The sequence below is a fragment of the Salmo salar genome, chromosome ssa20 (assembly GCF_905237065.1).
Source record: "Salmo salar chromosome ssa20, Ssal_v3.1, whole genome shotgun sequence".
In the NCBI taxonomy this organism is placed as follows: domain Eukaryota; kingdom Metazoa; phylum Chordata; class Actinopteri; order Salmoniformes; family Salmonidae; genus Salmo; species Salmo salar.
The window spans coordinates 57,817,769-57,834,506 of record NC_059461.1 but is presented as its reverse complement, the minus strand read 5'-3'; the positions used below and the strand labels follow the sequence as shown (position 1 = coordinate 57,834,506).

Below are 16,738 nucleotides of genomic sequence, written 5' to 3'. Positions count from 1 at the left end.
TTAGGCTTGTATCAGACAGACAGAGAGAGAGAAGGGTTGAGGTGGTCGGGAGAGAGGGAGAGAGAGAGGGAGAGGGGGAGGGAGAGGGGGAGGGAGAGTGCTTTTCACCTCGGATTCCACTCATTTTCTACCTGAAAAAAAAATGCAGCACCCAGAACTGCAGTCTGGTTTCCATGGCAACAACAGGCTATTATCCTACACTGTCATTCATTATGAAGGGACTTTACTTGACAGTGAGAGGAGGAGAGGAGAGCTGGACAGCGGTTGAGGGGTTATTCTCACACTGTGCCATGGGAGGGAAAAGAAGGAGGGAGGGAACACTTCAACTTGAGAAAAGGAAGATTTACCACACATTTCATACCTCTTAACAGTAGAACCTCATACAAACCAGTTACGGATTGACCGGTCAACTGAGCGGATATCAAACCAAGACATTGATGATTAAACGCAAACAACAAAACAGAATAACTACCGACAAACCTAAACGTTATCAGAGTATCTTCCTATATGGTTGGAAAATACATGTACATATGCAATGCATATTTTCTTTGAAGGGTTGATGTGGTTGTACTGTAAATGTCAAAGTTAAACATCTTCAGTACAACCTCCAATCCCAACATGTTTGAATCTCTGATGTTCTACCGTATTTTTGTTAGCCTATTGTCAACAATCACATGTCCATTGATGTGCCCAATGCTCCACTATAAAACTGGTATATGCCTATCTTTAAATGTGTATTTCAAAAGTCAGATATATAAATCATAAATACATGATCCAAATATGTGCTCTCCACCACTTTTCTTTCATCATATCACAAAGAGGATCTCATTCATATCAAGGTCATGATGTATTTATTGTTTGATATACAGCATTTGGTTTAGCATTTTCAGTCCCTTAAAAATAACACTATGAGAATTCCAGCAGACTAGTTTTGGCAAGGGACAAGTGTATGACGATTCAGGCCCAACATGATTGGCAGAGATTCAAAAGACCTTTTTTGGGGGGCAGGGGGGAAGTTGAATAATATCAAGATACAACACATGGATGGGTGAAAATGTTGCCAAATATGTACAATTCACTAAAAACTGCCAAGTCACTGAGTAGCTTCTGGTTCAGCAGAACGTCACATCCCTCTCCTGTTGCCGTTTGTTAGACCCATAATGCACTGTGTCTGGAACCAAGGTGGAAATGATTATGAAACAGGAAGCAACCATTTCAATTTGAAATGGATAGCTTTGCTTTTTCAGAGTACCCCTCCTTCCCCCGCTACCAACACACACTTGCAAGCACGCACACACCTCCCAACAAAAATTCCTTACCCCAGGACACTTCAACTGGTGACTATTCGGGAGAATATGATAGATTTATTGACGGGACAAACAAACAATAGGCATGAATAGCCTTCATCAGAGCCTTGATGCCAGCTTCGTCAAGCTAACTTACATTGTTAGTTGCAGAATGTTTTACAGTAGTCACATTGCACTTAAAGAACATAATTAAATACATAAAGACATGGACAGCCCATTAAAGGTCAACATAGTAGAACACAATAATAATATACTGTATATTTCTTTCCCATAGTGGAAGCCCACAGCATATGCTGTAGCTGCAATATCATCTTGGCGAAGGGGCGAAAGAGGGGGCTTGGGTGGTGGTGGGCTAGGCAGAAGCAGCTGGAAACATTCTCCTCTCTCCACTCCAAGAGGACAGTGGGTCTGTGAGGAGAAGAGGAGAGGAGGAGGCTTGCACTCCAAGCACCCGCTCAAGAGGCTGCCATGCTGCTTCCTCAAGGTCAATGGGTTTACTCTGGCAGGCTCCTCCAACTCAATGGCATTGTTACAATTTCATTGCAGCAACGGTTTTGTGAGAGAAAGAAAAAATGTTGTATGTAGAATCCAGAAGTGGCTCAGACCAGACGGCTAGGCGGGATGACAATACACTGGATTTCAATGGGAAGATATAGTTTCAAGATATTCATTGAGCGGTGGATGCTGGATGCTCTCTGTGGTGCTGCTTTGGAGGAGTTCAAAAAAGCCATTTTGTGAAATACGGTCCAACGGAATCTATTTCAAACACATTGCTGAGATATAGCTTTCAGGATCATTCAATTCATGTAACTATTCAAGTTCATATAAGATCCTCCTGCAAATACCCTGATGAAGGCATTCACCAAAATGTGTTGCTTTTAACAACAACAACAACAAAAGTTAAGAGTCACTGAATATCAAAATGTATGTGCCGAGACCAAAATGATATACATACATTATATTCAATAACCAGACCACAGCTGTGCTTTCCTGCACCACCGTCCTCATAACGCATATGGAATATGCACTGTCCGGTGGGATATTCACTCAAATGAAAGTAGCACGAACATGAAAAGGTATATAGAGCCAATATTTTTTTTTATCTATCTCCCTCTCCCTATCCCCCTTTCTCTCTCTCTCTCAATATCAAGGACCCATACACACTGAAACTCTCTGCTGCAGAAAGTAGGCCAAAAGCCAATCGAGGGAGAGGGAGACAGAGAGGGAGGGAGAGAAAGAGGGATAAACAGAGAGAAGGAGAAAGAGAGAGAGGAAAGGAGAGAGTATAAAACAAACAATACATCCAACATGTCTGCTGAGGAGAGGAGAAAAAAGTGCTGATTCTTTTTCTAAGACAACCTTTATTTAGAGTAATTACACTGTTTAATACGCACGCCAATACAAAACATATTGTCATCAGAAGGTGTACATCAAGTAAAGCCCTGGGTGCCTTGAAAATGCATTGTGCCAATTTGCACGTGCAGATATTCTTCATCTCTCCAACAAATGAAACCATCAATCAATCATGCTCTGTATTATAGATAGTATTCAAATGTATTTGCTTATATTTGCGTTTCCATCTTCAAAATGTATTTCCTCTTTAAGTGTATCAACCCTCATTTGTCCAGTAAAAGAAAAAGCAGTACATTCTATATTTGTTTGTAGTGTCCTTGTACAAAAATAACACAATTTTTATTAATACTGTTTGAAGGATGTTTCTTGTATTCACTGATAATACTGGAGTAGGTGGACCATTAATAAACTTAGCATTTATAGCTTCTCCTCTTCCATAATCAACTGTTCCAGAAGGGAAACTGCTGGTAACGCTTCACTCAAAGACAACAGGTATAATGCATTAGGAGGGTGCAGTTATAATACCGTATAATGCATTAGGATGCAGTAATTATGCTGTATAATATCAAGATTTCTCTGGCTGTGACCCCACTCTCCAAGGGTGTCTCAGGGGGAGTTGGGATATGCAAAAATCACATTTCCAATTCCCACGTGTATTAATACACATAGGACAAATATAAGCATCCAACAAATAATTATAATTATTGTTATTGGTAACACTTTACTTGACACCTAGCGTCATAACACGTTATGACATGGCCATAACCATGGAATAATATGTCATAACAGCTGACATAACTTGTCATCGCCAGTCATAATATGGTCATAACACTGACATGACACATACAGTATATTTAGACCTGTTATGATATACATTGCATTATTTTATGGATGTTTAGGACACTTATATAAGAGTGTCAATATCCACAAAACCTACCACGGTAGTTATTTTATGGCTGGTTATGACACCTATATAAGAGTGTCAAAACCCACAAAATCTACCACACAAGGCAAAACATTCCATTACACCATAGCCTACTTGTCAACAGTATTTTTATGTCACATAACATTTTCTAAAATTGACCATGATTGGGAGTACCACAGGGCAGCGCACAATTGGCCCAGTGTCGTCCGGGTTTGGCCGGGGTAGGCCGTCATTGTAAATAAGAATTTGCTCTTAACTGACTTTCCTGGTTAAATAAAGGTTAAATAAAGGTTAAATGTAAAAAAGGAAAAAAAGAAATGCAGGAGCAGATTTCAGGAGCAGGACAAGACACCCTCTTTTTGACTGATGACTGACATAAGGGCATGTACGTGATAGGCCTATCTGGCTTATATGATTATGACGGTCATAATGCTTCTTGACAGTGTCATAAAGTGTATTTTCTTTGATCAAGTAAAGTGACACAGTATAGTCATAATGCTTCTTGATGGTGTCATAAAGAGCATTTTCTTAGTCCAAGTAAAGTGATGCAGGATGGTCATAATGCTTCATGACAGTGTCATAAAGTGTCTTTTCTACAAGTTATTTAAAACATGATGATAGAAAACATGACTGTTAAGAATTCATTACAACAACAACAAAGGATTTAAACTTCCTGGCAGGGAAAAAACACTTTTGAATAAATGTGGGTTTTGACACTTTTATGTTGCTGTCATAACCAGCCATAAAATAACGCAATATATATCACAACAGGTAAATAAATGGGTCATGAAAGTGTTATGATGCTAAGTGTCAAGTAAAGTGTTACCTTATAATTAATATCAACACTTGTCATAAGCACCTATCGTCTGCTAATGATCATGACTAAATAACAGTGATTATGAGAATGCTGACTATAGAACAGATATATGCGCCTTATGACACGACACGAGACATACATGCTAACTACAAATAATAAACAAATAATAAAGCATTATAGCTGTGAGCTTCAGTAAAATGGCATCAACCAAACCCTCATCGAAGCAGTGAGGCATCAGTACAGAGACGCAACACGAGAAGGAAACAAAGATGTCTATTTTCCCATGATGTTTCAGACTAATCCTTTGGTAGACGGCAGAGGACTGAGGACGACACAGCTATGGCCATTGTGTGTCCGAAAGAGCAGCTTCCTGTTTTGTCCCGTCCCTGCGGGGGGTGGGTAAGACACACTCCTCTTATACATAGCTGGCATCTCTTGAAATACAGTATGAGCTGATGTGAATAGCGTGTCCTACACACTGCCATAGGGTACAAAATGTCTGATCTGTGTCCGGGAGACTAATGCTTCCTTCTCCAACAGCCTATTCATGAGCTGTTCAGGGATGAAACGTTTGTTCAGATACAATTGTATACTACAGTGCATATGGTCAGGTTTGTATTCACAATCAGAACACTTGGATATACTTGATCGCCATTGTGTGTTAACTTAAAGGGATAGTTCACATGTTATTCTCCAGCCCTATTACCACTGGTATTATACTGTATTTCTAGTGAAATAACTGATGTCGTCTCATTGATCCATTCCCATTCCTAAGTGTTTCCGTTCCCAAGTCAGACAATGTCAGAATAACGTTAAACAAAAACGACAACAGAAAGACATGTTGCGTAATCTTTATTGTTGGAAAATAGGAACGTTGCAAATGCAATTGTAAATTGTTTTGTTTACATGCAGTACATGATCAATGTGAGATATTTTGAAAAGTATACACGTGAAAGAGAACGACAATCATATCATTGTAAATAGGTGGTTTCCTGTAAGATATATATTTAAAAAACTCCCCCAACATAGAACCTGAGAAACCAAGCCTGGTATGGTATACACTGAGTGTACAAAACATTAGGAACACCTTCCTACTCTTGAGTTGCACCTAATTTTTCCCTCAAATTTTTCCCTCAATTCGTCAGTGCATGGACTCTACAAGATGTCGAAAGCGTTCCACAGGGATGCTGGCCCATGTTGACTCCAATGCTTCCCACAGTTGTGTCAAGTTGGCTGGATGTCCTTTGAGTGGTGCACCATTCTTGATACACAGGAAACTGTTGAACGTGAAAAAACCAGCAGCATTGCAGTTTTTGACATACTCAAACCGGTGTGCCTGGCACCTACTACCATACCCTGTTCAAAGGCACATATTTTGTCTTGCCCATTCACCCTCTGAATGGCACACATATACAATCCATATCTCAATTGTCTCAAAGCTTACAAATCCTTCTTTAACCTGTCTTCTCCCCTTCATCTACACTGATTGAAGTGGATTTAACAAGTGACATCAATAAGGGATCATAGCTTCCACCTGGATTTACCTGGTCAGTCTATGTCATGGAAAGAGCAGGTGTTCCTAATATTTTATACACTCAGTGTAGCAACATCTCATCTAAATCGGTAGGCCTGTCCGATCTCAAAATTATATTAAAACAACATTTTCAACAAGGTTGACTTGATATTTTGGTGTTGTTTTTTCTAGTCTATCTTCATATCTTAAAGTTTAAGTTTAAATGTTATAATGCCCTGTCAATGGGTCATCAATCACTGCAATTTAAATGCAGTTAACCCTTCCCCTAACCCACCAGGGTACAACATAAATTAGGGCTGTCAAACAATTAAAATAATGAATCGACTTAATGGCATCCCTTAATCACCTTTAATCGCAATTTTAGAATTAGCTCAAATTTGGCCCTAAATAAACAATTTTCCAATGCATTGAGTTACAGGCATACTATGTTTTGATTGTATGGGAAAGAAACACAAAATAATCTGCATCAGAATTTTTTTAATGGCACTATAAACAACACAAAAGTCACTGTAACATACAGCTATTAATGCTCCCAATGTTAAAGTAGGCCTACTGCCTCTTGTCAATGTTCTTGAAGTTTAACACTGCCACACAGCACATACACACACTTCAGGCTTCAGGGTATTCAGAGTGGGAGCGTGGGAAATGTGGGGACGCGGTGTCCATGTAGGCTATACGTAGCTATGTGTGTGGAAAACATTTCATCACAGGTAAGACATTTAACTTTAGTATAGTCCTTTTGTTTGTGCTGTTGGTCTTGGCTAGCTTAATGTTCCGGTCGGTAGCTAGCTAGCACTCACTCACTCGCTCAGGTGGCTGCTTGTATCGTCATGAAAAGGGCCTGAGGGAAGCCCTACAATATTACGTTTTTCTAAGTAGTGAGAATGCTCGGGAGCAGGCATTGTTGAAAAGTAATCTTTAGACATGTTGTACTTTTCTTAAATGTAGTTTTGTAATTGACTAAAACAAGCAGACAGCAAGAAAATTACAGTTGGAAAAAGGTCAAGTTTTTGCTGTAAACCAACATGGTAACCACAGGTTGTTTTCCCCACAGGCGGGCAGGGTCACCAAGTGGGGTCACCACATCTAATACCGACTGGGTCTATGGATACAAAGAACAAAGAGCTTTTAAACCTGTCCAACAATTGTATGAATTCCACAGAAGACAATAACAACGGGTCAGCCAGGTCTGAGTTCATATATAATACAGCTATTAGATCTAGCCTAGGCTACTTATCCATTAACTAGTCACAAGCTGCTACTAGAATTGGGATCATTTAGTTAAATCTTTTGACCTGAGAACTACAACAAAAACAGTAGCTAAATGGAATGTATGTCCTGTTCTGATTAAAATCATTGTGGGAAATGAGTTGAATCAAGAGGCTAGTGGATGTTTAAGCACCACAATAGAGACAGACAGCTCTACCGAGACTGACTGCACACAGCGTGCTGTGTGTTGCACTTAAAAGTGTCCGTGCAGAAACACGTGTGCTGAAAAGGATCTGTGCGGTGAAGAAATGGAGATGTGATTAACGGCGTCAAAGAATCAAAGGCATTAAAAATATCACACGTTAACTCGTTATTAATGCGTTAGAGCGGCAGGTAGCCTGATGGTTAAGATCATTGGGCCAGTAACTGAAAGGTTACTGGTTCGAAGCCCTAAACTGACTAGGTGAAAAATCTGTCAATGTGCGCCCTTAAGCAAGGCACTTAACCCTAGTTGCTCTTGATAAGAGCGTCTGCTAAATGACCACAATAACTTAAATATTAACTTTGATAGTCTTGGTAAAAACACCCACACACACCTGTGTAACCTTTATTTAACTAGGCAAGTCAGTTAAGAACAAATTCTTATTTACAATGATGGCCTACCCCGGCCAAACCCGGACGACGCTGGGACAATTGTGCACCTAATATGTGTGAGACAGAGATGTCAAAACCTTGTTCTCACCATTGGCGTGGCATGTGGGATTTCTCTTTAAAGAACTGAGAAAAAGGGCCACTGGCCAACTCTTATTAATTCTGTATGGAAAAACGATGTAACAAAAGCACAGCAGCAGATTAAAAAACAGCCGTACCGATTAACAGCATCATAAGGTACACATTCGTAGCTTACACCTCCATTTTTAACCATTCATAGTAGTAAATAAATAAATACATTTGATTTGATCTGATAGCTAGTTATAATTTACATAAAACATAAATCTTTAAAATGTCATATTTTCTGTAGGTTCACTACAATAACACAGGAGACATTCATCACACATTTTCAGTAATAAACAGCTTTCTTTTTCATCAAAAAGGGGAATTTGGGTATTGTATTTGCTAGGCAAATGATGGTAACACTTTATAATAACGTTAATTTAAAAGCCATTTATAGATAATTTATAAAACACCTGTTAATGATTTGCTGAACATTTGTAGGTCATTGTTACTTTATTAAACAATAGTAAGCTATTCTGACTAAATAACAGCATTTTTTTTGTCTGTATTTTATTTTTTTACAGCATATTATAAATAGTATAATAAGACATTATCCAGACCATCTGACATAAAAAGAAAATGGGACAGTTTGATGAAAAAGCTTTAAATAAAGGTTCAAATCCAGGCATGTCAAATGATTGCGCTAAACAGGACCCTAGGGCTCATTATTCTTATAACAGGTAATGAAGCATTATACCCACTGGCTGTAAGTAAAGTTAGCGTTCATGGTTTATACCCACATGATATGTTTACTAATGGTTAACAAAATACCATAGAATGGTTTTAGAAGCGTTTCTAAACAGACCTTCACATGTATAGTTTACCAGATCAATTGAAGACATTTTGGGAACGATTTCAAAAAGGGCAATTCAGACTGGGTGATAATCTAAACCATGCTTGTTTCTATGATAAAGGATATGGTTTGAGATCGACTTAGTGAAATCCGCAACAGATAAAACAGTTGCTCAGATCATGAATAGAAAGAGTGCTTACACACAAGATAGTGGCTATATTTTGTACAGAAGGGTTATTCTTTGGGATAGCCATAGGGGAATGCACCTGTGTAGATGAATCCAAAGATAAAGCCTATCATAGATTATCCATTAATCACAATAATTACACATGCCCCTCTCAGGGTTAAACCTGAGAGACTGGAGGATGTTGGTTGTGCGTATTTGTCTGTCTGTGTGTTTGTGTCTGTATCTGTGCCTGTGAGAAATAGGAGAGAAAGAAAGAGAACGATGGAGAGAGAGAGGGAGAAAAAGACAAAGAGAGAGAGGAGGGATGCAATCAGTAGACAGAAAGAAAAAGGAAAAGAAAGAAAGAGAAAAAGAGAACAAAGAGAAGGAGAGAAGAGGATCAACCAATCGTTCTCTTGACTCTAAGCAGGGGGATTTCCATGGCTCCTCTCGCTGTTGATAGACCTGACTTGACCGGAATATGTTAAATGAGACACTGTGTGGCTTCAGATGCTGTAAGAGGATGGAAAGCCTTCCCTCTTCCTCCACATCACATTGGAAACAGGCCATATCTGAAATACCACCTTAGTCCCTATATAGATGCACCACTTTTGTCCAGAGCCTTTGGAGTGCACTAGATAGGAAACAGGCTGGACTCTGGCCAAAAGTAGGGGACTGTATGGGGAATAGGGTGCGCTCTAGGTAAAAGTAGTGTGTTATAAAGTGAATAGGGTGCCATGAGGTTAGAGGAGACTGTGGCGACTGTTGGCATACACTGGTGACATATCCCTCTTGGATTAATTTGATTAGTCCTGAGTAGTGATTAATCCACATAGCGTGGTGGGAGTGTTTAATCCTAAAGCTCATTTAACCTGAACAGGGAGGTGCCCTCACAGATGGCCAAGGAGACGACACTGTCTCTCCTACCTGCTCATTATCTAATAAACTAGCTACACAGCTGGGCCGTGTGTGTGTGTGTGTGTGTGTGTGTGTGTGTGTGTGTGTGTGTGTGTGTGTGTGTGTGTGTGTGTGTGTGTGTGTGTGTGTGTGTGTGTGTGTGTGTGTGTGTGAATATGGAGAGAGAGAGAGAGAGAGAGAGAGAGAGAGAGAGAGAGAAGACAGTGCTGATCTCTCTGTTTGCAGACCATCATGTTTTCTGCTTGTGTACGAAGGCCCCTAATGTAATTAGCCTCCACTTAAAAGGGACGTTAAGAAAGGTTCCCTGCTGTAATTCTTTGAGTTTGGGCTCCAACAGAGTGATTCTAAGTCTGAGCGGTCCTGATTGCAGAGAGTGAGAGAGCACTGTGAGGATACTCTAAGCTGCTGCTGCCAGACAACCCTACTTATTGGTCCATGAAAATTTGAAATGTTCATCCTCAAATCCAGTTACAAGTATGTCAGGATCCAGTCCCCTTCATACCACAAAACTGTACTAGTCATTTGCCACCTTTTGATTGAACTGGTTTCATTGTTCACAGTACTATTCTACTGAGCCATTTACTTTATGTTCATATTCTTATCTTTTATTATTTCTTATTGTTGTTGTATTGTCGAGAAGGAACCTGAAAGTAAGCATTTTGTTGTATACCATGTGTATCCTGTACATACAACTAATAAAACTGGAAACTTGGTACAGCTTATAGTTAGTCACACTTATTCTAGTGCAGTGCAAGGATCCATTTGTGGCTGCCTGCGCCATCTCGTCTCGTTAACCTGTTGTTTCAGCTCTCAGACTACATACAAGTGCTCTACAGCACAGCTCATCAACTCTCCTCACACTATCCGATTATTGATATTTCCAAGCCTATTTCTCCACACTGGCCTGTGCAGAGTCGTGAAGCATGTGTACCAATAGCCTACTAGTAGAACTGCAGCAACCGAAGGGTGTTTCCAGGGAGTGGCGGAAACTGCGGAATGGGGACTGTAAACTCCTGCTGCCGCGTGTTCTGGAGCAAAGATGCTGGCACAAAGGACACTCCTAGCCCAGTACACACTACTCGGTACCAGTATGTTCTGCCCGGTATCATAGGCGTCACCAGGCTAGATGCAAAGGAGCCATCGACATTGTCTGCTCCACCTGAACAGCCCTAGTGCAGAACCCTTTGTTCACGCACACACACACACACACACACACACACACACACACACACACACGCACGCACGCATGCACGCACGCACGCACGCACGCACGCACGCACACTGACACATACGTACATACAGTACACCCACTGAATGTCCTACTGCCCAGTCCACCTTAAGAAGGCTCAGGCCTGTGTGTGCGCGTGTGCCTGTGTGTGTGCATGCGCACACGCGCATGTCCGCCTACCCCAGTGCAGTGGTAGGGAAGCAACCTGAACAGGCTGGGGCTGTGAGGCTGAGCGAGACACAATCCGACAATGGAGCTGTAGCCAGACAGCTCTGTCTCTCTGCACTGCAACGCTTCAGATCGGGGCGAGACGCCTCAGCGCTGCTGTTTGCTTACCAAGCTGAACAAATAAGACTGTTTGTCACAGGGCTGAGGTGGAGGCTCGAAATAGGTTTCCCTTTTTTATACAAGAAGAGAGCTCTAGCAGCAACAGACAAGCAAAGATTTCCATTAGAAACCCAGTTTAGTCCGTTGAGCGACCCGGAAAAATTCTCAAAGACGAGACAGTTACCTGGACTAGACCTTTACAGTGCAAATCTGCACCTTATAGCGCTATACTCTAACACAGTGTCTTCTGCAAAAATAAGTGCTACATATTACACATTTCACTCTCCCCTCGAACCACACCGAACCATTGTGTGTGAATCGACAATGCGGATTTAAAACATGTTAGACTTTCAATTTTAATAAGCTAGTGGTGAGAATGTCTGACCCAGGGGTGAGCTATGTTAATAAGCTAGTGGTGAGAATGTCTGACCCAGGGGTGAGCTATGTTAATAAGCTAGTGGTGAGAATGGCTGACCCAGGGGTGAGCTATGTTAATAAGCTAGTGGTGAGAATGTCTGACCCAGAGGTGAGCTATGTTAATAAGCTAGTGGTGAGAATGTCTGACCCAGGGGTGAGCTATGTTAATAAGCTAGTGGTGAGAATGTCTGACCCAGAGGTGAGCTATGTTAATAAGCTAGTGGTGAGAATGTCTGACCCAGGGGTGAGCTATGTTAATAAGCTAGTGGTGAGAATGTCTGACCCAGAGGTGAGCTATGTTAATAAGCTAGTGGTGAGAATGTCTGACCCAGGGGTGAGCTATCTGTGCCACATGGTACATGGATGAGACTGCTTGTTACCCAGGGTTGCCCACACTGCAGTGCGCTAGCAGTTAACGACACACACACACACACACACACACACACACACACACACACACACACACACACACACACACACACACACACACACACACACACACACACACACACACACACACACACACACACACACACACACACGTCGGCCGGTGTAGGGATATCTGACTGAGGTTTACTGTTCTGGAGCACTAAGTCCTTACGCACACTGTCACACTGGTGAGGAGCCCTGAAAGGGTGCCATTTTACACAGCCAGCACAAAGAGGTTAGCAGTGAGAGGAAGAACGTACTCCGGCAGCGCAGCAATGAGGGGATGGGCCAGTGCAGCAATGAGGGGATGGGCTGAGGCTATCATGGAGTCGCTGTTCTGAAACACAGTTTCTCTACCTTCCAGCATGGCTCACAGAGGGAGGGAGAATCCACAGTGCTTTTATTAGCATGATGCTAGCCTAATCACACCAAGCATTGTTGACAATAGACGATGTTATGAGGACTGTAAAAATGAATGTCTAGTCAAGGGCAGAACGCAAACAAAAGATGTATGTTAGCTGTATGCATGTTAGCCCTGTTGCTATCAGAAGCTGGGTGTGTCGCTGTTCAGCTTGCTGTCCCTAAAGCCAGTACAAACCCAACAAACTTGCAGTTATTTCAAGTCATTTTGCAGATACAGTAGAATTTGCTAGCTGCTCCGTTAAAAAACAACGTTACACTATATCCGATACAGCAGAGCAACAGCATACAGACTCACACTCAATCAATGTGACATGGTAATAACTGCTAACATACAGGCTCTCTGATATACAAACACCTGCGAACGTACTCTCTCTGCACACAAAGAGCTCTACCTTGTGTGTGTATGCACGGCGAGCGTGTGTGTGCATGAAGACGAGGGTTCCATGAGGTCAAACACAAGTGTACCGAGCTGTTATAGGTTCACGCTCTCCACAGTACTTTGTGCTGCTCTCAAGACAGAATAAAGCATGGACAAAAACAGAAAGAAATACTTTCCCAGTCGCCAGAAGAAAGACAAAGGAATAACAGACCAGCCTGGATCAGTGACTAGTTTAGTTTTTTTGTGGGTCTCAGACACAAGTGCAGGATTGGTAACGTTAGCTTAAATGTTCGCTGAACGTAAGCTCCCCCCTCCATCTTCCACTCCACCACAAAGATTCCTCAGCTGATTTCAACCCACCATTGTGTCACATGACCCTCGAGCCGGCATTCCTTCGACCCCCCCCCCCCCCATACACTGCCGCCTGATTCCAGCTAACCTTTTTTCACTTTTCTTTCCAGACGATTTCCTTTCTCTGACAATCTAGTGTGTCTACGTACGTTTGACAGTCTGAAACGCCTTTGTCTTGCAGAGAGAGCGACAGACGGGACGACAGCGCACCACTCCCAGCTCCCGAGAGCCTAACCCGTGGACATGAGAGCACAACGTCACAAGTTAGGGTCTCAGGGATTGCGAGAGGCACATTTTATAGTTGTACTATTTCTACTCCCAGACAGACTGTGAGTCGAATGAATCATGCTGGCATGAGAGTACCAAATAGACTAGAAACAAACACACGATATCCATGAAAATAAAGGCTTCCTTCCGTGAGGTATATCTGCAATGCATTCCCCCCTTCTCTGGCTCCCTGTCTGTATAACATACAACAAGTGCAACCATAAGCCAGACACAACATTGACCAATCTCCCCCTCCCCCCTCTGCCTCTCTCTCTCCCTCTGGAGAGACCCCCGCCTCCCACCGACTCTCTCTCTCTCTCCCTCTGGAGAGACCCCCGCCTCCCACCGACTCTCTCTCTCTCTCTCTCCCTATGTCCCTCTCTGTCTCTCTCTGTCTCTCCCCACCCCCCAGGTGAAACAATACAGCCCTTTGAAAAATGCTCCAGGTAAACCCAACGCTAGCCCTCGGTTCCTTAAGCTCCCATGCTCTCTATTCCTAAGCTGCAGCTGCCAGTTATTAAGGGATGGTCAGACAGAAATCATGGATTCAAGCAGCCAGCAGCACACCAACCACTGACTCAAAAAGACTATACAGAATACCCAAGCAAAAGAACACAAAGTTAGTTTATCTGGAAACATTCATGTGGCTCGTTTCATTTCAATATTAGGAGGGCAGAGCGATGATCTGGATATGTGCACGAGGATGGTTGAATATGAATCCACACTGAACCTACCACGACCAGTTTGAGACAGAGAGGTGTAAGGGAGGCAGGCAGTCTAAATCTACAGCCATAAGTTACATAGATCGAGAAAAAAACGAGAGAGCGGCAGGAAAACAGCTTCAATCAACTTACCCAGGTCTGGTTCGTAATGAGGAGGCACCAGCCCTTGTCCCTTGTTGCAGCCTGCTCGACACACAGAGAAAGAGAGAGAGAGAGAGAAACTAACTCAGGTTTAAACTCATGTCGACAAGGTTTCGGACAAGATCTTGCAGGCTTTACAGACGGTTACAGGATGAAAGTGGCACGAGTGGGGAGCAATGTGTCGGTCGATGACAAGGAGACGAAGCGAACCGACGGACAGATATAAGAAAAGGAGGAGAGAGGATGGGTGGTGAGGCTGATGAAGAAACCACCGTGTACAGACAGAAAGAGAGAGAAAGGGAAATGACTCGGAGAAAACGAGAGGCTACTCCCAGGGGTTTAAGTGAACGGAAAAGTTCAGAATAACAATAAAAAGATGGCGATGGTGATAAAAAGCAGGTATGAAAAAAGGAGAGAGAACAGAGAGTTAGAAGAGAGGATGAGAGTGAGCCCTACCACCGCTTGCAGCCAGGGCCACAGCACCAGTGAAGCATACCAGTCTGTTGGCTCACTGAGAGAGAGGGGGAGAGGAGGAACACACAGGAACACACACACACACACACACACACACACACACACACACACACACACACACACACATGTTCACTCACTTTGTTTCGCTGCTGTTAACCTATGCCGCCTTTACTCAGTTGTATATCCCTATTTCATATCCAGTTCAGGTTAGAAGAAAATTAACAGTTTGTTGTCGTATATGCCAAAAGAGCCCAAAAATATCCAAACTAATTAAAAGACAAAACGCATCAATGGATGTTGCTGCTCTTCTGCTTCCCTCGCTAACATTGATCAATTTTATTTCACCCCCCTCCCTCTCTCTCTCTTTCTCTCTCTCTCAGTGCAGAACAGAAACACATGCAAAATTGGAAGAAGGGAAAAGAGAAAACTGTGAATCCGAGGTCTCCCGCTCTCGTCTTCATGCATTCCTGCTGAATGGCAGGAGATGAAAAAATACTTTTCCCAAAAAATGTGGAAATATTATCCAATAATTTGCCTGCACAGATGTAATAATTTAAAACAAGAGGCCCACTTCTCTGCTGTATCAGCCGGAGAGACAGATAGAGATAGACAGAAAGAGAGGAGAAGGAGGAGGAGGAGGAGGAGGCTAAGGAGGAGGAGGAGGAGGAGGAGGAGGAGGGAGATGAGGAGGGGGAATGAGAAAGTCAGCCGCCTCTCGCTTTTCCACCTTTTCAGTGTTTTATTCAAGTCTGTTTCCCGTCAACAAATTCTCTGTTTTCCTTGATTTTCTTCTTGCATGTATTCCTCTCTGTCTCATACGGTCTCTCTCACTTTCCCTCCCTCTCCGTGTCTCTCTCCTCTCACTGCCTCACTACCTCACACATGCCCGACATCATTAACACTATCCTTCAAAAAGAGAATGAGAGGAGAGAGAGAGCAGGAAGAGAGAGCAGGTCATAGAAACATAGCTACATGATGTGCTTGGCTTATAGAGGCTACATTTAATCTCTACTGGCTCCCCCAGGCTTTGATACGGAGAGCGGAAAGAGAGGGGGAGAGAGCGAGGGAGAGATGATGGGGGAGGGACAAATATAGCTGAGGGGGAGGCTGGCGACGTACAACACAATGTAGGTTCAATTCAACGACGGGGAGAGAAAAAATCCCCGAGACCACACTGCCCTCTTCATTTCTCTCTGCTCACTCTCTCTCTCCATCTTTCCCTCTCTGGGCGCGTCTGCTCCGGCTAACTAATCTCCAATCCTCTTTGACTGCTGTCTCACAGACTGTGCATTGTATTGGCTTCTCCTGTTTGGACTGCAATGAAGGCTCAGTGCCGACGGTTCTCTCTCTTTCTCTCACTTAAAAAAAGCCTGATGCTACCACTTTTACGTTTTCGCTAGCATTTTGAGAGCGCCCGCCGCCGCCCCCCCCACCCCACCGCAGCTATCCTCATTTATCACCATCTTTTCGTCCAGATACAGCCAGCGATCAATGAGCCGCTAATATTAGACTGGCTTTGACAGGCGCCGAGAACACACAGCAAACAGACAAACACACAGCAAACAGACAAAGACATGTACACGCAAAAAAACAAACACGCACGCATACATATGCACGCACACACACGCACACGCACACGCACACACACACACACACACACTAACAGACACTAACAGACAGACAGACAGACAGACAGACAGACAGACAGACAGACAGACAGACAGACAGACAGACAGACAGTGTCTGTACACGGCATGGCTTGATTAATTCATGCAAAAAGGAAT

The 16,738-nt window shown here is 42.8% G+C and overlaps 1 long non-coding RNA gene across 1 annotated transcript in view; it reads right to left on the bottom strand.

The window, feature by feature from the left end:
* Positions 1 to 16,519, bottom strand: part of LOC123729275 (uncharacterized) — a 52,924-nt gene extending 36,405 nt beyond the window's left edge. The window contains exons 1-2 of the long non-coding RNA XR_006760985.1: positions 15,092 to 16,519; positions 14,472 to 14,522 (exon numbers count right to left, since the gene is read on the bottom strand). This is a non-coding gene — a long non-coding RNA (uncharacterized lncRNA). The remainder of the gene's footprint in view (positions 1 to 14,471; positions 14,523 to 15,091) is intronic.
* Positions 16,520 to 16,738: the final 219 nt, after the last annotated feature.